Source organism: Solanum verrucosum, unplaced genomic scaffold, assembly GCF_900185275.1.
Source record: "Solanum verrucosum unplaced genomic scaffold, falcon-dt-bn FXZP01000214.1, whole genome shotgun sequence".
Classification (NCBI taxonomy): Eukaryota; Viridiplantae; Streptophyta; class Magnoliopsida; order Solanales; family Solanaceae; genus Solanum; species Solanum verrucosum.
The window spans coordinates 3,155,806-3,178,529 of NW_026020059.1; the positions used below are offsets into that span (position 1 = coordinate 3,155,806).

The 22,724-nt window shown below is 36.0% G+C and overlaps 1 protein-coding gene across 1 annotated transcript in view; it reads right to left on the minus strand.

Moving 5' to 3' along the window:
* The window catches only part of LOC125823308 (26S proteasome regulatory subunit RPN13), a 406,586-nt gene that overhangs the window by 234,041 nt on the left and 149,821 nt on the right, over positions 1-22,724 (minus strand). The gene's annotated exons all lie outside the window — the stretch shown is intronic.

The window sequence follows — 22,724 nt, forward strand, 5'->3', positions numbered from 1 at the left end:
TCTAAACACAACTACAACAAGCATATACCACATGTAACAACATAAAAATGTAAATATACATCAAATTATAACAACATTAGAGTCCGAAATCGTAACCGAAAATACTAAAAATAGAGAAATTCTTACCTGAGTGGGTGAGGATATTAATCCGCAACAGCACGAAGAACAGAAACTTCAAATTGTTGGCAAGAACGATTGAGTTCCGGTGAGCTTCAATTGAGGAAGAAGAGATGAAATTTGAAGAGGATGAGCGTAAAATTCTTTTTAGGTTAAAAGTTTTGGGGCTGGATATTGGGTTAAAAGGTTTGGGTAATAATGGGTTAAAAGATTTGGGTTATGGGTGGGTCTTTTGGGTGGGTTTGATTTTTTTAATTAGTTTAATTAATTATTAGGATAGCCAATAGGATAGTGACACGTCATAAATGAATTTGTTAATTGATGTTATTATTTAGGCTGTTAAAAATAAGGGCAAAATAGAGCCTAAAGGTTAATGTCAAGGGCATTTTAGGCCCGAAAGGTAGAAGAAGGGTATATTTGTTCCAATTCGCATAGTTAAAGGGTATTTTAGGCCCTTTTCCGTTCGATGAATTGATATTCGATTTGTGAACATACTAAATTGATAATCAAATCAATAAGATATTTACTATCAATTTTTAATTAATCGATTTTGAGAATATAATGAGCGCATTTTTTTATTTAATTGATAAGAAAATGGTCATATGATCATATATACACTATGTCCATAAAATAGAATTAGTAGCAAAAATATAAGTGCAACACAAATTTCTGTATTGCTCACTTTTATTTAAGACATAATTATTTAGTTTCTTTTAAACACTTCTGCAATAAATTGTGGAAACGATATTAATTGTCTGTCTTTGTAACAATCAAATCTAAAATTGAGAAAAGAGAAGGTAATACTAGTATGTGTAGAGAATAAAGAAGTGAAGAAAAATATAGAGAATACTGTCACGCCCCGAGCCTACACCCTGGACGTGGCCGTCACTCGAGAACCATTACTGGCCCCAAGCGAACCCTTGACCTGACTTAACTCTTAGCGGAAGACTTACTGTCTCAAAGATAAATTCAGAACAGTTTACAAGTAAAACACTCACTAGCCAAAGTGGCAACGCAAGTCTCAAACATCAATAACTGAAATGGAAAAGACTCATGAACTAATACTGTCTATTTATCTATGAAGCCTCTAATACTACGAGGGATGTCGGGACAAGACCCCCGATCATCCTAACAAACTGAAATGACAAAACATAATAAAGGGATCCTCCGAAAGTAGAGAGGCTCACCAAGCAACTCTGGAACTCAACTGGATCAACGAAGCACTGGATGTTGATCCTGGTCACCTGTATATGCATCATAAAAGATGCAGGCCAAATGGCGTCAGTACATGAAATGTACGAGCATGTGAGGGGAAATCTAAACAAGACATAGGTTTGAACTGAAAATGAAGAAACACTTACCTCGTCTCAACTCAACTTACTCAACTCATTTCAATATAAAACAGTAGTAAAAATGCATAATAAAGAAAAGCTTTTAAAACAGTAAATAACAACTTAATGTATTAGAAAATACAATATCCTCAGTTTGTATGTAAGAATACAAAATAAACTCTATCTGGATATGAAAATACAAAATAAACTCTGTGTGGGAGGTTCTCTAACCGACAACCATCACTATGAGCTATCTGATGATACAATGTCTAGCCTACGCTGCCAGAACTGTCCTATACTTTGCCGGGTATAGAACCTACTACTAAATGGATCCACTAGTCTATGCTTAAAAGCAATAAGGAATCATCTAAAAAGTATGACCCTTTCTACCCACGTTGGCTACATGGTTTATGAGGACTTTGAGTTATCTGAACTCGTCCTCATATTGGTGCTCAATACTACTCCTAAAATGTAACTAGCTCATATGTTTAAAAACATAACTCTTTCTGTGGTTTGAGATTATTACTCAAAAAACTTTCTCTTAAAAGAGATGGTACTCAAAATTACTCGAAAAAACTCTTTTGGAAATCAGTGTTTCCTCTCATCTTAAATGTGAAAACATTTACTCTTGGGAATAATCAGTTCCCATATATAATTTTAAATAAAATGAACTCAACTATACTCTTTCTCTAACTCAAGTCTTAAAACAAGTTTAAAATGATTGTAAAAGACTTATTAAAAGACTCGAAAGAACTCTCAAGACTTGACTCTTAGCTCTAGCTTGAATTTGAATTATGGATTCAAGGGTTATGATCTCATGATATGGATGATCTCTTGATGTTTAAATGTACCTTAGAGTGTAGAAATCAATTAGAAAACATAGATACGATTCAAGGGAACTCATACGGAAAAAAGGTCTAAAAAGTAAGGGACTTGACGACCCTGGTGCATTGAGTGGCGCGGGGCGCCAGACCCTGAACTACATAAGGGAAGTTGGAGTGCACTGAGTGGCATGGTGCCCCAGGAGCTAAACTACAAGCCACTTCTTGTGGCGCACTGCATCCCCTGCCTTGATTTCCCAACAAATTTTCTTTCTCGTTTTCTAATCCCAATTCGCCTAGAATCGAATGGTTTCTTCCCCAATCACTTAGATTAGAATACCCAACCAAAGTACACGATAACCTACTCAAAACAACTCTCAAATCACCAACTTTCAACTCAAGAACTCATCAAAATTCCAACAATCAAGATTACAAAAGAAATTTTAAGAGAACTCATCAAGAACTCAAATTCTTCAACTTCAAGAACAAAATTGCACTTAACATAACATGATTGACGTGTGGGTGAATGAACCCAACACTATGAGAACTCACATACCTCTTAGGATCGAATCCTTGACGAAAATCCGCAACAAAACTCAAGAATCTTGACGAACGCCTTGAACTTTTCTCATTTTCTCCTCTTCTTGAACTCCTTTCAAAATCATAAGCGTAAATTGGTTTGGTAAGATTGAACCAAATCAGTTTAGACCCCTAATTATTTACTAAAAATGCTTAAATCTGAAAGGGTAAGAAAAAGACCAAAATACCCCTCATATTTTTGGGAAGCTTTTCTTAATTGGACAGCCTGACTTCAAACGGCCATATCTCTCTCATACGAGCTTGAAATTTTGAAAACTTGGTGGCATTGGAAAGAGGATTCCAAGACCTTTCATTTGATATCTTATGGTCCACCTAACTCATCATGTACTGAAAGCTATGATCGTTTGAAGTTGACCCAAACTCATAACTTAAGTATAACTTGCCAAAATTTTCAATTTGACTCTTTCCAACTTTTTTCTTTCTAAATTTAGCTCTTTCTAAGGCGGGATGTTACAAATACAATGTATGGCTATTAAGCTATTATTTCTCTTGATTGCACAAAACAATTCAATAAGCATATATATATATAACTAGAGTCCTTGGAGTTGTGGTGATGAACAATGCCAAGCTTGGTTCGTAAGGCTTGAAACAGAATCTTCCGGATGACTTAGTGAATATGTCAACCAATTGAAGTGCCGAAGGGATAAACTTGGTAACCATAGCTCCTTGGATAACCATTCTCGCACAAAATGATATTCAAGTTCCACATGTTTTGTCCGAGCATGCAAAACTGGATTATACGTGAGGTTATGTTGTCCGTGAAAAGCAGTAGAGGACGAGATACTGAGTTGCCAATGTCTTTGAGCAGTTAGGCCACCCAAGTGATTTCAACAGCAAGAGACGCTAATGAACGATATTCAGCTTCAGCGCTAGACTTCGCCACAATAACTTACCTTTTTGAAGACCAGCTGAAACAATTAGATTTAAGAAAAATACATAAGCCTGATGTGGACCGTTGAGTTAGGGGACATCCAGCCCAATCGGCGTCAGAAAATCCTACCAAGTTAAGAGAGGACTTGGTGGAGATGCGAAAGCCTAATTTAGATATACCAACAGTGTATAAAAGCGTACATTTGTCGCCAGACCAGTGTATAGTTGTGGGGCATTGCATAAACTGACACACAAGGTTAATTGCATAAGAGATATTTGGACGAGCGAGGGTCAAAATTGTAAGGCTCTGACGACATTTTGATATGCAAAAGCATCAATGTCCTGTGAACTAGACAAATCACAGAGAGTATGTGTTTGTGAGAGAGGGGTCTGAATATCACCTGCGCCTAACATGTCTATGCGTTTAAGAGGATCAGAGGCATACTTGCTCTAGCTTAGGAAGAGGTGAACCTCAATACCAAGGAAGTAGTGAAGGGTTTCCTTATTTTTCATGGCAAAACACAACTGAAGGTTAATGAGCTTAGACATACTTTGTTAAATTAGGTCTTAGGCCAACTCATAATCCAAAAGTTAGTTCAAAGGGAGGAAGATTGCCCAAGCCTTATAAAGAGTTCATCCATCTCATTAACCACCAATGTGGGGCTTTTGTTATTCTTTAACAGTACCCCACCTCACTCCCAATGCTTAACATCTGGAGCGTGAACAATTTTTGAATTTTGGGGGACCTAACATTGGATAAGATGGACCCTGACTCTGATACTGTGAAGAAAATATAGAGAATACAATGTATAGTTGTTAAGCTATTCTTTCTCTTGATTGCACGGTACAATTCAATATATATATATATATATATATATTTGGTCCTATCTATACCTACCTAACCAGGTAGAGTTGGATTAGACAAATTCCTAGTGAATGTAAGTAGGCTAGAACGTTAGGACTCCTTAACCGACTCTAATCAAGTTGTCTTACAAGAAGGTGTCATGATAGAGAGGTGAAGAGTCTAGTTTGTGTAAAGTAATACCAAATATTTAAGAAATATGATTGGTAAAATGTTAAAGTCATTATTGTATATTTTCTATGATCACGCATATAGATCCCTCTGTATGTAAGGTCCGTAGAAGGCAGGTGTGGAAAGGGTTATGGAAATTTGAAAAATGACAAGCTCTAGAAGAATTTATACGGACCACTAGGAAGGTTCATAGATGGTTTTACGGTATGTAGGAAGTGATCATAGAAAATATACTTAGTAGAATTTTTTATTGACCTCAGATTTTATGGTTGAGACCTACGGACTATAGGCATCGTGGAAAGTTAGTGGAATTTTGATCTCAGTACTTGGTTCTATGGATGACCAGGATCGTCCGTAGAAATTTGTACGAACCATAGGCCGATCTATAAATATTGTTCGACAGTTTTTTATTCAAGGTTATTTGAGTCTTTTTCTACCCCAAATCCTTGAAGATTTTCTCTCCAAGGATTCTCTCAAGAAGATTAAGGTTCTTCTTGAGATTTACAATAAAGTTTTTTGTAAAAATAGAATTAGGTCACAATGCAAGAATTTTGTTTATTTCTTAATTAAATATTAAAGAGAAGATGATATCTTGGTATTTAAATTCATATCGTTGAGACGTCAACTAAATTTATCTTTTTATGTGTTTATATTGTAAAAAGTCACAAAAAAATATATTGTATTAAGCTAACTCAAAAAAATAAAGAAATTTTATATAACCAAAACTTTCAAATACCTTGTTATAGTTATGAGAATTTATGTGAATATGTCTTTTGAAACTTCTTGTTCACTATGTGACCTAATTTCGTTTTAAACAAACTTAATTTTCTTTTTATCATGATTTTTTAGAAATTTATCGAAATAACACAAATTAATTTAACTTTTTTCATCCTTCAGAAATTAGAAAATGAAAAAATTGGTCCTACACTTCCTAAAAATTGATGTGGAAGTCAAAACGGGTTATTGTTGAGTTAATATTTTATAAAAATAATTAATTAAATATATATAAAGAATATGGTGAGATATCCCTTTGTTGGATGAATGGAATAAACAAAATGCAAATGATAAGTAATTTATAATTACATTTTGTCTCTTATTCTTTTATCTTTATTTTGTCAAATTTACTTTTACTGGATTACGCATATTGATGAGTCCACAAATTGGACTCATTTAGGGCTATATTTTAATAGAAATTGTGTCCTCAAATGCTTATTTTATCTCAATATCTGATGAAAACCCTTAAGTTTCAGGTATTTGAAGTTTGAAGGAAAACATGGACACTACGTCACAAAAAGGAACAAAAGGCTGAAAAGAACAAAGAAATGAAGGCCTGAGGATCACCGAGTCCACTTGGCGAGTCGCCGAAGGGTCTTACTTCGCCTTTTGTTCCAGTATGATAAGCCTTGAAGGAAATGATCAAGTCGGCTGAAAAAGGGAGTAGTCGGCACATCATTGAGAAGTTTCGCGAAGCAGTACCATGTCACCCAATGACCCAGAGCACGACGATGCAGAAGGCTGGTGCAAGACGATGATGAACTACACCAAAGGGCGAATCACTAAGTTGATCGGCGATTTCGACTAATGACGCCGAGTGATCCGCTGCAGCACAAATCTGTGAAAGCTATAAATACTAGTTAAAGTTATAGTTTTAAGAATCGAACAATTATTATAATTTTCATATAGAATAGTACTTTTTGATACTTTTGCTCTAAGTTTGAGAGAGTTTTGAAGACTTGAAGATCCAAAGGGTTTAATCTTCAAGATTTGGATTTGGGTCTCTTGGATTCTTCAATTTTGGCCTGTATCAAGACTTAAATCTTCATACCCAGTTGAATGCGAGCTCCATTTGGTATAAATTTCTATCTCTTATACATGTGTGGCTGAAAACTCCAATTCTTGGGGTGTGATCTAGCGAATATGGGTTAAGATAATTATTGGGTCTTGCTTGCTGATAGTTAATCGTAGTTTAATTGTGATTTCGTTTAGTAGTTGTGGATGAGTTTAATGAATTTGTAGTTGCAAATACAAATTTATTTATGTGTTTTCGGCTTGCTCGAGAGAGAGAGGTCATAAAACTAAAACTACTAAATTGATGGCCGGTGGGAGTGGGTCGACATGAGGTTCAGCTCGAGAGAGTGAATCCTAGTCTCATTCCCATACACTCAGCTCGAGAGATTGAGTGGGTTAAGGCGTAGGCTGGTCTTCATGCGGCAAGTGGGTGTCCGAGAGGAATGCATTTGAAACGGGGTAAGTTGCTCGAGAGAGAGCATATCTCCCTTAAAGTTTAGCCTAGTCACAATTATTCTATGAATCTTCTATCGAAATCATGTACCGAATAATCTAGCTTAGCCCATATTCCCGTCACATCCCAAGGATCCCCTCTCATTACTTAGAAATCCTTGTTTATTTTGTTGTTTTTACTTACTTGTGACAAAACCCCCCACTGTTAAGTGACACTCTTGTGTCCCCCATTAATTTACAATATTTTTAATCGTTAATGTATTTAGCTACGACTAGTTAGAACTAAAATTTATTTTTCTATTAATTGTCAAAACCACTCCCTTGGGAACGATCCCAACCCTTGGTATTGTACAATCGTAGACACTTGTATCGGAAGTTGTGTCTTGATTACATAAACATCAAAATGGCGCTGTTGCCGGGGAGTGGTGTTACTTGAGAATTTTTAGTTAAGTTGATTTTTGTTCTTGATTACGCAAAATGACTCAAGACAATTTCAAAGTGGAGTCTGTAAAGCTCGGCGAGCCCAAGAAATTATTGGCGAATCGCCGACCAGCGATCTAGTCCTCCGTTCGGACCCCCAGTTTAACTGGAGGTCCTATAAAACTCGGCGAGGTAAGTGATCATTCGGCGTGTCGCCGAGTGGTTCGGCGAGCACGACTAATGTTGCCAAATGGACGAGAACTGGGTGGTTTTTAAAAGGTCAAAGGTTTAAATTTTCAAACTCTTCACTTTCCCTCACTTTTGACTGTCAAAAACTCACACCCGATTAGTATTTTCTATATTTCTCACTTTATTTCTGTATTTGAGTTGTTGAATTGTGCTCAGATTTGGAATACTTTGCCGTCTAGCATTACAATTTTATTTTAATCCGCATTAAAGGTTGGTTTTCTAAACCTCGAGTTAATTTTATTTCAAATTTGTACTCATTTGCGACATTATTATCTTGTTGAAGTATGCTGGGCTTCTCTGATAGGATTAGAATGTTTAAATGCCTGCTTTGAATTGATAATCTTGCCCATATTGTTGTGAATGTTGAAATCCCGTACTTTTTGTGCCTTAAAATGAATTAAATTTTGTGGGGTTGTTCTTGCATGTCGTTGGGTTTAGTTGGGTGAAGTCTGAGTATCCTGTATTTGTGCCGAACGACGTAATTTGCCCAATGATAGAAATGGTGACGTCATTCTTAAGAGCAAAGGTCATCAATTGGCCAAATTTGGCAAAACCGGGAGAAGTCTGAGTATCCCGGGGGAATAGGTGTTTTTAGTCTTGCTTTAATTTGACAAGTGGTTGGTTTGATTTTGTTTTTGGGGGTTGCAGGGTTAAATTCGAGAAGATGGGTTGAAAGTAGGCACGTTAGGTCGTTTGGCGAGCTGGATTGAGCTCGCCAAACCACTCGACGGTTCGCCGAAGTTCCCCGTCTCACCTTTAATTTCATGCTTAATTGTTGTTGGACTTTATAACTTTCGGTGAGAAGCCTGAGGTCGCCGAAAAACTTCTTCATCGCCCTTTGTCTGCACCCTGAGCCTTTTTTGCACTGTAACTTTCAGCAGGCTAGCCCTTGCTCGCCGAAAGCTGTCGGTGATTCGCCGAAAGGCCCTCCTCATCGCCAACCTGCTAGAATTTTAGAGACAATCCTTTCAGCAAGCCCGATCTAGCTAGCCAAAGTGATTCGGTGAGTCTGTCTGCAACTGTTTTTCTATTAATTTGATTGAGTTGTTTCTAACTTTTTCCTGATGTTTTGTAGATATGGTATGAACAAATGTAGACATGCCACCCTGGAAAAGAGTACATGGTATCACTATAAATGAATGGGGATCAAATCCTCCAAAGAAGGGTAGACAAGAACCTCCACCTAGAGATAAAGGCAAGGATATGAGGGTCTTATTGAGATAGAGAAGGCCATGGTAGATGCTGTTGTGCAGGCTTCTTTGATAGATACATCCATAGGAGCTCCTAGTGGATCTAGTACTGCTGGTCTTTCTGAGGTGACTCCGGGTATAGAGGCCCGAGTCCAGACTGATGCCTAGATAGATGGAGTGACTGCGTAGACATGATCCCCTCTTTACCTCTCTCTCTGTTTTACTTTTATTTTGACTTTTGGATAATTTTGTTTGCATTTGAGGACAAATGCTTTTATTTGTGGTGTGGTGAGGCCCACCTTTTGTGTGACTTTTTGTGAATATTGATGTGTTGTTTATCTATTTGGGTTTTGAGCTGAATTTGTGTTTTACACTGTTTTCTGTGGATGTTTGAGCTTGTGACTCCTTTTATTTTAAATTGCAAAATGATTTTGACCCTTTCGATTTTTTTTTGAATTTTTCGCACATTTTTGCGACCCTTATATGCTCGTGTGTTGAATGTGGTTGTTCCTTGGCAAATTTGAGTCTCGGTTTTGATCAGTACCGATGACTTGAATAGTGCTTACAATCTAACGAACATAAATGTATGGCTACAATGAGGCCAAATGAAGTTGCATAGACAATATGTGAAATCTTTGCATCTCGTTGTGATTAGCCATTTATCAAATCATTCTCTTGTGTTGACTGTTGCACACTAGCGAAAGTGTGGAGTCTTGTTTGACTGAAGTGTCGATGCCTTTTGTGATAAGCTTACCTGGAACCATACATGACAACACCTAGAATTTTCCCCGTTGGTCCAGTTGACTAAGTAAGACTTTCTCTTGATATGATCTTAGGCAACTTCGAAGAGTGTGAACCAATTTGACATATACTTCTTTTGTGACCTACCTTGTGAGCATGTGATTCTCTCTTGAACACCCTTTGAGCCTTACCCTTATTTGAAAGAAACTTGATGAAAACTAGACCTTTCTTAATCCATTACCTATAATCCTCTTGAATTGTGGTTAATTGAATAGCCAACTAAGGCCTAAGTTGGGGGTGTGGTGAAAAAGAAAAGGGAAAGTCAAAATGTGCAAGGAAAGTCTTCATTAACCCATGGTGTTGAGAAAAATGGAACCCTTCCATATAAAAAAAAGAGAAAAAGAGAAAAAGAGAAGAAAAGAATAAAAAAAGAAGAGAAAGTTGTGGAATAAAGTACCAAAGAAATAGGGTTCCGAACAATCCATGGGAAGCGAATAATATATAGGATGACCTATGATGCACTAATGAAAATGATGAAGGAAAAAGAAAGGAAATGTTGAGAGCACCACATTTCACGAGGATAAAAGTCATTGAGCCTAAATGACCATACCTTTGCAGTCAACCCCGTTACAAGCCTTGTTAAGACCTTTGTGATCTTGAGAAAGTCGAAACAAATGTTGATTGGAAAATACGAGCAAACCTATGGGTGAAAGCATGCATTGTGTTCATCTTTGTGAGTGTGAGCGTTGTATCTGATTCCTGAACTTTAAATTGATTATACCTTTGCGTGTGAAAATGGAATCATCATTTGTGTGAGGGCATTCAAAGGCTTTTGTTGAGCTTGAACTTGCATTTGAAGCAAGTATTGTGAGCTTGAGAATCTTTGGTAATGGTGTGTCACAACTTGAATCTTTGAGTACACAATTGATCTTTGCATAAGTAAATTGAGTCTTGTTGTGTACATTCATAATTGAGTCTTGGGTAGCACTGTTTGAGACATCTTTGTTGAACTCCTGAACTTGAGTTTTACTTGAGGACAAGCAAAAATTTAAGTTGGGGGTGTTGAAGAGTCCACAAATTGGACTCATTTAGGGCTATATTTTAATAGAAATTGTGTCCTCAAATGCTTATTTTATCTCAATATCTGATGAAAACCCTTAAGTTTCAGGTATTTGAAGGAAAGCATGGACACTATGTCGCAAAAAGGAACGAAAAGGCTGAAAAGAATGAAGAAATGGAGGCCTGAGGATCGCCGAGTCCACTTGGCGAGTCGTCGAAGGGTCTTACTTCGCCTTTTGTTCTAGTGTGTTGAGTCCTGAAGAAAAGGATCAAGTTGGCTGAAAAAGGGAGCAGTCGTCACATAGCCGAGAAGTTCTGTGAAGTAGTACCATGTCGCCCAATGACCCAAAGCACGACGATGCTGAAGGCTGGTGCAAGACGGCGATGAACTACACCAAATGGTGAATCGCCTAGTTGATCGGCGATTCCGACTAACGACGCTGAGTGATCCGCTGCAACACAAATCTGTGAAAACTATAGATACTACTTAGAGTTGTAGTTTTAAGAGTCGAACAATTATTACTCCCTCCGTTTCAAGAATGACCTCCTTTCCTTTTTGGTCAGTTTAAAAAAGAATGACCTCTTTCCTTTTTTGGTAACATTTTACTTTTAGCTTTCCACGTGGCATGATTAAGACCACAAGATTAAGGGCAATTTTGTACATTTGACTAACTTTAATTTAGGACCACAAGATTCAAAAGTCTTCTTTAATTTCTCAAACTCTGTGCCAAGTCAAACCAGACCATTCTTTTTGAAACGGAGGGAGTATAATTTTCATATTGAATAATACTTTTTGATATTTTTGCTCTAAGTTTGAGAGGGTTTTGAAGACTTGAAGATCCAAAGGGTTTCATCTTCAAGATTTAGATTTGGGTCTCTTGGATTCTTCAATTTTGGCATGTATCAAGACTTAAATCTTCATACCCAGTTAAATGCGAGCTCAATTTGGTATAAATTTCTATCTCTTATACATGTGTGGCTGAAAACCCCAATTCTTGGGGTGTGATTTAGCGAATATGGGTTAGGATAATTGTTGGGTCTTGCTTGCTGATAGTTAATTGTAGTTTAATTGTAATTTCGTTTAGTAGTTGTGGATGAATTTAATGAATTTGTAGTTGCAAATACAAGTTTATTTATGTATTTTTGGCTTGCTCGAGAGAGAGGTCGCAAAACTAAAACTACTAAATTGATAGCCGGTGGGAGTGGGTCGACATGAGGTCCAGCTCGAGAGAGTGAATCCTAGTCTCATTCCCACACACTCAACTCGAGAGAGTGAGTTGGTTAAGGCGTAGGCTGGTCTTCATGCGGCAAGTGGGTGTCCGAGAGGAATGCATTTGAAACGGGGTAAGTTGCTCGAGAGAGAGCTTATTCCCCTTAACGTTTAGCCTAGTCACAATTATTCTATGAATCTTCTATCGAAATCATGTACCGAATAATCTAGCTTAGCCCATATTCCCGTCACATCCCAAGGATCCCCTCTCATTACTTAGAAATCCTTGTTTATTTTGTTGTTTTTACATACTTGTGACAAAATCTCCCATTGTTAATTGACACTCTTGTGTCCCCCTTTAATTTACAATATTTTTAATCGTTAATGTCTTTAGCTACGACTAGTTAGAACTAAATTTTATTTTTCTATTAATTGTCAAAACCACTCCCTTGGGAACGATCCCAACCCTTGATATTGTACGATTGTAGACACTTGCATCAGAAGTTGTGTCTTGATTACGCAAACGTCACATTTAGATCTCTCTATATGTAAGGTCCGTAGAAGGCATGTGTGGAAAGGGTTATGGAATTCGAAAAAATGACAGGCTCCAGAAGAATTCCTACGGACCACTAGGAAGGTCTATAGATGGTTTTATGGCTCGTAGGAAGTGATCATAGAAAAAGTTTCAGATCTAGTGAATTTTTTTATTGATTTCAGATTCTACAGTTGAGACCTACGACCCGTAGAAGGACCTACGGACCATTAGCATCTTGGAAAGTTAGTGGAATTTTGATCTCGATAAAATGGTCAAAATCCCTCCCCCCCCCCCCCCCCCCCCAAAATCTATAGCCGAATTCTCAACTACACGCTCATACTTTACTGTGGTCCTATTACCCCCTTAGATTATTTTAAAATGGAGTTATTTACTCCCTATGTGCTGAGGTGGCAAGAAATGTGTAGTTCACTCTCTTTGAGAGAGTTGAAGCAAAAACAAATAATAAAACTTTAATTTCATAAGTGTTTCTTTTATTTCCTCTTTAAAGAAGAAACACCAACAACAACGTAACATGGGTTGCATCGGCGGCGACAACACCAGGTGAACTTCCTCATCCACCACCAATTTCCGTCTTCATCAGCCTTCCATCGTTAAGCCCCCTTTTAAAGATTTCTACCAAACTAAACAAAACTAACTGCATCTAAAAATTTAATCACCAAAATTGACCGACTTTGTTGGAGCATTTAATTTTTAATGATTGTGAGTGAAATTCATCAATATGGAGAGAAAAAACATAAAATGGTGTAGAAATGGAGATTTTGAAAGGTAATTAGGCGATTATTGAAAAAAATTAGGGATTTTCAAAGGCTGAATCGAAAGAAATTTTGATAAAAATTGATGAAAATTTTTGGTCCATGGGAGAAAACTCCGGCCGGCGGCTAATGCCATGTCTGGAGATAAAGAAAACCAAATAATTGATTTTTATACATTAATATATATATATATATATATATATATATATATTACGTGGTGGGCGCACGTCCATCACTATTTAATACAAATTTGGGGGTGAGTTATTAAGGGGTTATATATTCTACTTTTAAAATGTTCAGGGGGGTAATAGGATCCTCGTAAAGTATGAGTGTGTAGTGGGAAATCTGGCTATAGGTTGGGGGGACTTTTGACCATTTTTTATCTCAGTACTTGGTCTACGGATGACTAGGACCGTTCGTAGAAGTTTGTACGGATCGTAGGTCGAGCCGTAGAGATTGTCCGACAGTTTTTCATTCAAGGTTATTTGGATCTTTTTCTACTCTTTTAACACCTAAACTACGTCGTTTCTATAATTTTCTAGAGTCCTATAATTGATTTTATTCTTCAAAATTACCCATTCCCTCTCATTCACTCAAAACCCCCCAAATTCCTCAAGGTTTTCTCTCCAAGGATTCTCTCAAGAAGATTAGGGTTCTTCAAGCCTTCAAGTTCCCTTCTCCAATTCCAAAGCTTGGATTCATCAAGATATGTGGGGATTTCATCAATGGATTCTCTTTCATTGAGTTCCAAATATTTCTTTATTTCTTCTACGATTTCATCCCCAATGTTTAAGGTTTCTATATGATTCTTCATGGGTTCAATTATTTATGACTAAATTCATCATATTTGATCTTGTTAGGCATGATTTAATCCAAATTACATGTTTTCAATGAATTTCATATGAACCCATGCAATATGCCTATATTATGATTATGAACTATGTTATGAAATTATGCATAAATCATGAAATTGAGGAGTTTATAAATTAAGGATGGTTATAGATAAAGTATTCTCCTCTTTCTTCATATTTCCTGCGATTGTTTGTTTCTTTAGTTTAGTTAGAATATCCCGTTGACTTAAACATCCCTATAGCCCAAAGAAGAAATACCGATTCTAATTAGCTTGTTGGCTCGGTTAATGGATTGATATGTTTTGTAATAGAAAACAATGTTATATTCCTATGGAATCCATCTCTTAGGAAATACATGAAGTTGCCTAAGCCTAGACTAAGTTCGATGATGGTTCGTTGGCGATCGTATGACTTTGGGTATGATAGGGTAATAGATGATTACAAACCATGGGTGGTTCAATGCCTTTAAAAATGAGGCGTATGCCTTAGGCTCCCAAAATCGAAGGGCCTACTTTTTTAGCAATAATAAAATTATCTTAAGCTTTTTTTAACAAAATAAATAATTAAAGAATGTTTTAATTTGTTTTGAAACATTAAAGAACGTTTCTTTTTTATGGATCAATTTTTAAAGTTAGCTTCTACATGATATGTTTAAGACCACAAGATTAAAAAATATTTTGGTATATATATATAGCTTTAGTTTAAGATCATAAAAAAATAAAACTTTTTTTTATTAAAAAGAAAGAAATAACTTGAATCTCAAAAATAAAAAAATAATTAAAATTTAGGTCTCCAACTTATTTTTGTTTTTGGGCCACTAATTAGCTTGAGCCGCCACTGTTACAAACTAGTGGATATTTTTGTTATTGCTAATTTCAAAAAAACATAATATCCAAATATACAATAAGAACAGTAATTCTTGGAGAATGGTAGATAACTGTCCAAATTGGTTTCTACTTGCTGCTTCAGGTGTATTTGCAAATGGGAAACTGTATTGGGAGACTAAGCCCGTTAGGAGTCTTTTGTACAAGGGAACTGATGTCATTTCATTTGATTTGATGGAAGAAAACTGGAAAATCTTGGAACATCCGTGTTATGAAAAAGAAGAGACTTTGAGTTGCATCCGGGGCTACTGGGAAATGAGCTATCAATTTTTTGTGATTATAGGGGAAGTCACATAAACATTTGGGTCATGAAGGAGATTAGAAAATGTTGAGAAAAAATGTTCATCTTCAAGCATTCTTAAATACAGTTTGATGGACCATTATATCCTCCCATTTTCTTGTCAAATAAAGGTGAAGTATCTATTGTATTTAGAGCAACTTCCATGATTTACAATCCAAAGAATGACTTACTTAGATTTTCAATGGCTGATCATACATTTGATGGTCCTCATCCAGAAATACAAATCTATACTGAAAACCTCGTTTTTTCTTTTCGAACAAACCAGATTTGGGATGCAACAAAACAAAGGTTGAATAAGCCCAAATCAAGAGAGTCGAACGACAAATAACATATAAGTTTACTTTCTTCTCATGGATGCTATCTTTTAAGCAAGCATTTTAGAAATCTAATGTGGCTGCTATGATCATGAGTGTTGTGGTGGACACAATAGAACAAGAGAACAAGAGTATAAGAGAAAAAAATCTTGGAATGAACTTCATTTGAGCTATTCATGTTCCTTACTTGGCATATCAATCTGTCTTTCAGTTGTAGCCCTTGTATATTGTTTCTTCAACTTGTTCTTTAATTCAATTTATGATATTATGGCTTGCAATTTGATGAGTTCCTTATATTCATAATATTGCGTTTGACTGTTAATTATAGTCAAAAGCTTTTCCCCTTTGTTGAAACTAGAAAACCAAATAACTTTGTTTAGCTCTCTTCTTTCCAGCCTCTAAGTTTCTAATGAAGATTGTCTGCAATAATTCTAGTAGATTTGTTCTTTCAAAAATTCTGCACCAGTTGACATTAGCTTGCAATATAACTACACGTGTCCGACAACTTTACTGCACTTGCACAATGAAGTGTGGCATAAGATTTTTTTTTGAATAGTTGTCTCGATCACTTTATGAATTAATGACACAGAATAAATTGCAGGGAAACCTATATTAAAATGACAGTCCTATTCTCCTGGTTGTGCTAGTCAACATTCAAGCTAAAACTGATCCTATTTTGCATCATATCCTACAAATTTGTCAACTATTTTAGTGTACAACCAACATAAACAACTAAGAGCTCTAGATGGAAGATCAATCTTGAAGGTATTTCATCAGCATGTTATCAGGGGAAAGAATTAACATACATGCTTGCAACTCTGAATTTGGCATTAAGAACTAATGCAAGCTTATCTCCTTGTCCTTCCTGGTGATAAGATCTGCAACAATAGAAGTATCTGAGCTCCAACCTGCTTTTGATTTCATTAAACTTCTTCCTTTTTCTTATCCACAAACAAACACCAACAAATTTCAGTGAGTAGAGTTTTTGATACTAGTGAATCTCACCACTTCCCTCCCTCTTTTCATGGACATAATAAATGATGACTTACCACAATCTATAGGCTTAAAGAATTAGTTGCACGTGCCTTTCCATTACATAGGTTGCAATACAGACATATTAATCATTATGGTGATTACATGCTTTGTTCTAGTGGTAAGAACGTGATGTGTGGGTAAGGTGCACATCACGAGTTCGAACCCTGCTTCATAAAAAAGTCTAGAACTTAAGCAAACACATTATCAACCAAGTTTTGAATTGAGCAATGTTTGGAGTTTCTTGGTTATAATAAATATATATGTCGAATGTGAACTCTGCTATGATCTTTTTACATTGCATCCTAGTTGTAAGTTTTTTGGGCATAATTGTTTTCAGTTATGAGTTAAGAACCAGTGTGCCTTTCCATTACATAGGTTGCAATATGGACATATTGATCATTATAGCAATTACATGCTTTGTTCTAGTGGTAAGAACACGATGTATGGGTAAGGTCCACAACACGAGTTCAAACCCTGCTTCATTAAAAGCCTTGTACTTAAGCAAACACATTATCTGCCAAGTTTTGAATTGAGCAATGTTTGGAGTTTCTTGGTTATAATAAATATATATGTCGAATGTCAACTCTTCTATGATATCTTAATATTGCATCCTAGTTGTAACTTTTTTGGGCATAATTGTTTTCAATTCCAAGTTAAAAACCAGTTTCATGAGATGGAACTTACTCTTACCATAAATGGTAGGTGATATTATTATTATTATTATTATTAGTGGTAATATCCTAGGTAACTAGGATCACTTGTCTTATGTATGACTTTTAATCAACTAGAAAATATGTCCTCCTTTCAAGTTCAAACCTTTTATATATGGGCATTATTCTATTTTAGTGATCTAAGTTGCTCTTAACAATGATTTTTTCAGTTTCCCCAGACATATCTGTCTTTTCTGTTGCTACTTTAGGTTTTCTATTATAGATTAGAGTAGTATAAACAAAATCATATTCTTTGTAACACCCCGTAGTTTAATAGACCAAATAGGGCTAAGTGTGAGGGCAACAACAGCCAAGGCCAAATGGCAAGGCCCAAGCTAAGGGCCAAGGCTTCCCCAAAGTATCCTAGCACTGCCCCACTTCACGACCAGCACCACGGCTCGTGGTGGCTAAGGTAGTAGCTACCTTGAGCTTCCCAAGAATGGATCACCTCCACGAGCCACTTCACGTCCAGTGGTGAAGACCATGACTCGTGGGAAGGCTCCTGAAGATGCCTTAGTCTTGTGGAGGCCAAGACTTCATGGCCTAGCTACTGGACCATGGACCATAACCATTGGTGTGGACCACCACTCTTGAAGCCTGGCACCAGGATGCTAAGTGAGGGTCATTTTAGGAAATTCCTATTTAGGTGGCTATTAAGTGAGGTCATTTTGTATAGTCTTAGTACACCTATATAAGCTATTTTAACCCTTTAACCACCCCAATTAAGCCATTATTTCCCAAGACCCAAACTAAATTCCCAAAAGCTCTCCTCTCAAATATTTGTCTCTCTCTAGAAGATGAAAAAGAAGAAGAAGAAGAAGAAGAATAGAGTTCAAGCTAGGTCAAGTCTCTAATCTTCTGAGCTTTGTGAGTGATTTGTATCCAAGGTATGATAGCTTATTCATCCATGGATTCTTCCATTCATGGACCGCTATAGAATTTCCCCAATTTGATTAAGAATTCCCCAATTCAAGTTAGGGTTTCTTCAATGTTGTGGGTTATGATGTATGTTGATCCAATTGAGTGGATATTGATGGTTTATGATTGAATTAGTAGTGAATCATGTTATTATGATAAAATTACATGTTTTCTATGCCTAACCGTAGTCTAAGTGATGAAATTGAAGTAAGTGAGTTTTATGCCTTGAAGGGGAAAATTGAGGATTTAGAGATAATATTCTAAGATTGATAATATGTATAGTAGATTGCGTGAGATTAGGGCACATAGATATGAATTGAATGAGGTTAAAATATACATGTTGGATCATGATGAGTAATTATTGGCTTTAAGCCTATATGAAGATATATGATTGAAATTGGTTAAGAATGAAGCATTTAGGTAGAATACCTTGAGACTTAGGTCTATGAGATGCTTATGAGAAGTATTGCTTGAGAGTACAACTTGTAGTTTTGAATGTTGACTTTTAAGGCTTTGAGAGTAAGGCTAATATGTTGAATTATGAATGTCAAGGCTTTGAGAGTGAAGCTTATATGATAATGATCGACTATTAGATAGAATTGTTGTGGAAGGACCTTACCCATCTAATCTACCTTATGAATGTTCGAATGTATGAAGTGATAGAATCACTTGAGTTATGATGATATCCATATCTAATGCTTAGGTTCTAGATGTGTTGATTGAGAGTAAGTTCTAAACCTCAAGGAGGTATAGTATGAGATTTATGCATGTTTCTATGAAATCTATGTATATGCTTTAAGAACACTTAGAGAGTAAAGTATCTATGATTATGATGTAGTTGTTGAAAGGATATTGTCACACTTGATATGAAAGGTTCTCTCACATAGAATGATTATAGGTTGAAAGGCTTGATCACCTAAAATAAATCAAAGCATGTTTAGTTATGTTAGTTTGAAGTTGTGTTATGAAATCCCTTCATGAGTAGCTTGACTTGGCAAGACAAGACCATTTCATGGTAGCATAAGTAGGAGATCTCATGGTTGCCTTGGATTGAGAAATCATACCCTTCCTAAGGTTAGCTTGAACTAGAATCATAGAATGCTTGCATGGTAGCATGACTTGGTTAGGCCAAACAATTTCATTGGTAGCTAGGATGAAGCAATATTACCCTTCCTTGAATAGCTTGGACTAGCATGATAGTATGCTTTCCATGGTAGCTTGGTCTAGCCTAGTATGGTGCTATTCCTTGGTAGCCTAGAAATGATAATTTGTAATCATTTATGTATGATGGCCTAAAGTGGTACTTAGTATGGGTGGGATTATGGGGTCTTATCCATGCATTGCACACGTATGAGTTGAAGCTACTTATGAAGTGTTTCTCTCGTATGTTGTATGTTTAACTTGGATTGTTGCTATAGTTGCCTTCCTTGAGATGTTTGACTCAAGGTGAAGGTTCTGTTGTCTATGACAATTAAGCTAAGGATGAGGTCCAAAGATGGTAAGTATGATTATGATGGCCCAAAAGTGGTACTTAGTATGGGTGAGATTATGGGGGATCATCCATGCATTGCACAAGTATGCTTTGAGGTTACTTGAGAAGTAGTTATCTTATGTTATGAATATCTAAGGATTTACAATGCTTATGAACATGATGCATTTCTTATGGTTATGGATTATTCCTTATGTTGACTAATGCTTATATTATCTCTATGTTGGAGATTAGGCTTTCTAATACGTTGTTATACTCTCATGGTGTTATGCTAGCTATCATATTTAGTACTTAAATGTACTAACACATACTCTTGCCTACATTCTTATCAAATGTAGGGTCCGACGATCTTGACTTCCATTTCCATGGCTAGAATCTTAGTAGAGCAAGCAAGAGAAGATTTGGTGAGTCCTCATAGTATCGAGGATTTGACCACTATATTCCTTTATGTTCTTTCATTTTATGTTAAGACTATTGTATGAGCTACGTCCCAAAGGCTATTCATGTTTTAGATGGTTTGAGATAATGTTAAAGACTTCCGCTTCGTTTTATGAGACTTCGATTGTTATGAAAAATGTTTTAAATTTCTGCACTTTTCTATTATCTTATGTTACGATATGCTAAGGGGCTTGTATGAAACTTCTTGGAGTCTTGTACACCTTGTTACATCTAGGGGGTACCCTTGGGTCGTGACATGCTTCCTCTGGTGTCCCATTATTAACTGCTTTGTTGTAGTGCTGAAGTAATATATTGTTCATCATGCAGGATACATTACTTCCACGGGGCATATCTAAGAATTCCATTTCACACAAAGAGGACCTGAAATCTCACACTTGATTCAGTATGTGGTTGTTTATGAACTTTTACCTCTTGCGCTTCGCCTAGTATATGTGAAATGGTTGATGTTAGAAGCAAAAAAGCCAGCCTTTGAAGGCTTGACAAGCAAAACTCACTCAGGGTTTTGTTATATTTTGTTTCCTTTTGGTATTATTTCAACAGAGAGTGTATTTCTATGTGTAATATGATACCTTCTCCGATGGCAAAACTCATTCATGATTCTGATATATTCGATTTCCTTGTCATATTTGTACAGTCGAGAGTGTATTGCTATGTGTAATATGACACCTTCTCAGAGGGCAAAACTCATTCAGGATTCTGTTATATTCTGTTTCCTTGTCGTTAGGGGTGGCTCAATGCCTTTAAAAATGAGGCATATGCCTTAGGCCCCCAAAATTGAAGGGCCTAATTTTTTAGTAATAATAAAATTATCTTAAGCTTTTTTTAACAAAAAAAAAAAAAAAAATGTTTTAATTTGTTTTGAAACATTAAAAAATGTTTCTTTTTTATGGATCAATTTTTAAATTTAACTTCCACATGTTTAAGACCACAAGATTAAAAATATTTTGGTATATATATATCTTTAATTTAAGATCATAAAAAAAATTTATTAAAAAGAAAGAAATTACTTGAATCTCATATATAAAAAAATAATTAAAATTTGGGCCTCCAACTTATTTTTGGCTTTAGGCCACTAATTAGCTTGAGCCGCCACTGCTTGTCGTATTTGTACAATTGAGAGTGTATTGCTATATGTAATATGAAACCTTCTTAGAGGGCAAAACTCATTCAGGATTTTGTTATATGATGTTTCCTTGTCGTATTTGTATAGTAGAGAGTGTATTGCTATCTGTAATATGACACCTTCTCTGAGGTTTTCATATTACTGACCTCCCTTCTTTCCCAGGTAGAGCAACTGTGTTGTACTCTTAGAATTGATTGAGATTTTATCCTTCAATTTTTACTTGACTTGCAATTATGTTTCAGCGTGCTCAATAGGCCCTACACCACATTAATCTAGGCATTCGTGTCTAGGAAGAAAAACTATTATTATAATATTTTAAGCAGAGTTAGTACAAGTTCATTGATCTAAACTAAGATGAAGGGGGTTACAATCATCCTTGACACAGTATGAACCCCCTTCATCTTAGTTTAAATGCTACAAAATAATAGGTAAATGCCCGCGCTTCGCGCGGTGGCAAACTAACTTAATTAGGTTACATGTTATTGAACCTGTTCAGTCATTTATAAAGCTTATAAAAATACAAATGCACATATCTCTTAGTCTGATGAATTAATATATGTTCATTTCGATTAAATGACGTCTAATGATTTACTCAGGAGGAGAATATTACAATGAAGGCTTTGCACTCGACACATTTTGAGCAATCTCTAATTTACCAAAATTTGTCAACATGTGTCCACATTCTTAGTCTATTTGATTTAATAGTTTCCAGAGGATAAATATATATTGAATAGCATCGATTTTATTTTAACATGCAACATGAGAAGGTTAAAATCTTGTAGACAAAGTTGTACAACTATTAGTTTTATCTTTACACTATCTTTCTACAAAGAGTCATCTGATAATCGTCAATCACTTTTTCTTCTGGTCTATTACATACCTTTATCTATCTACACAAAATGAATTTCATTGTCATTAGTAAAATTGTCACGACCTGAGCCTACATCCTGGACATTGCCGGCACTCGAGAACCATTGATGGTCTCCAAGCGAACCCTCATCCTGGCTGAATATAAACGGAAGACTAACTCAAGCATACAAAAGCTTAAAAACTGAATAAAAATTCATGAAAACTGAAATACAAAACTTTAACTAAAATGAAAAACTCTGAACATAAAAATAATATTCAACTCGGCATAAAATAGGCAAATTAAGTCTTTAAAACATTTAATAAAATAAATGAATAATACAAACTTTTCAACTATACTGACTATCTATGAAGCCTCTAACTGATAAAGATGGAAGTCAGGACAAGACCCACGACATCTTGACTAAACTGAAAAGTAAATGAAATCCTCCGGAAACAAGGAGGCTCATTATAGCTAATTCGAACTCCCGGATGTATCAACGAATCTCTTGTTGATGATCCTGAATACTTGTGTCTGCATCATGATAATATGCAGGCCAAATGGCTCAGTACGTGTAATGTACGAGCATGTAAGAGGAACTCT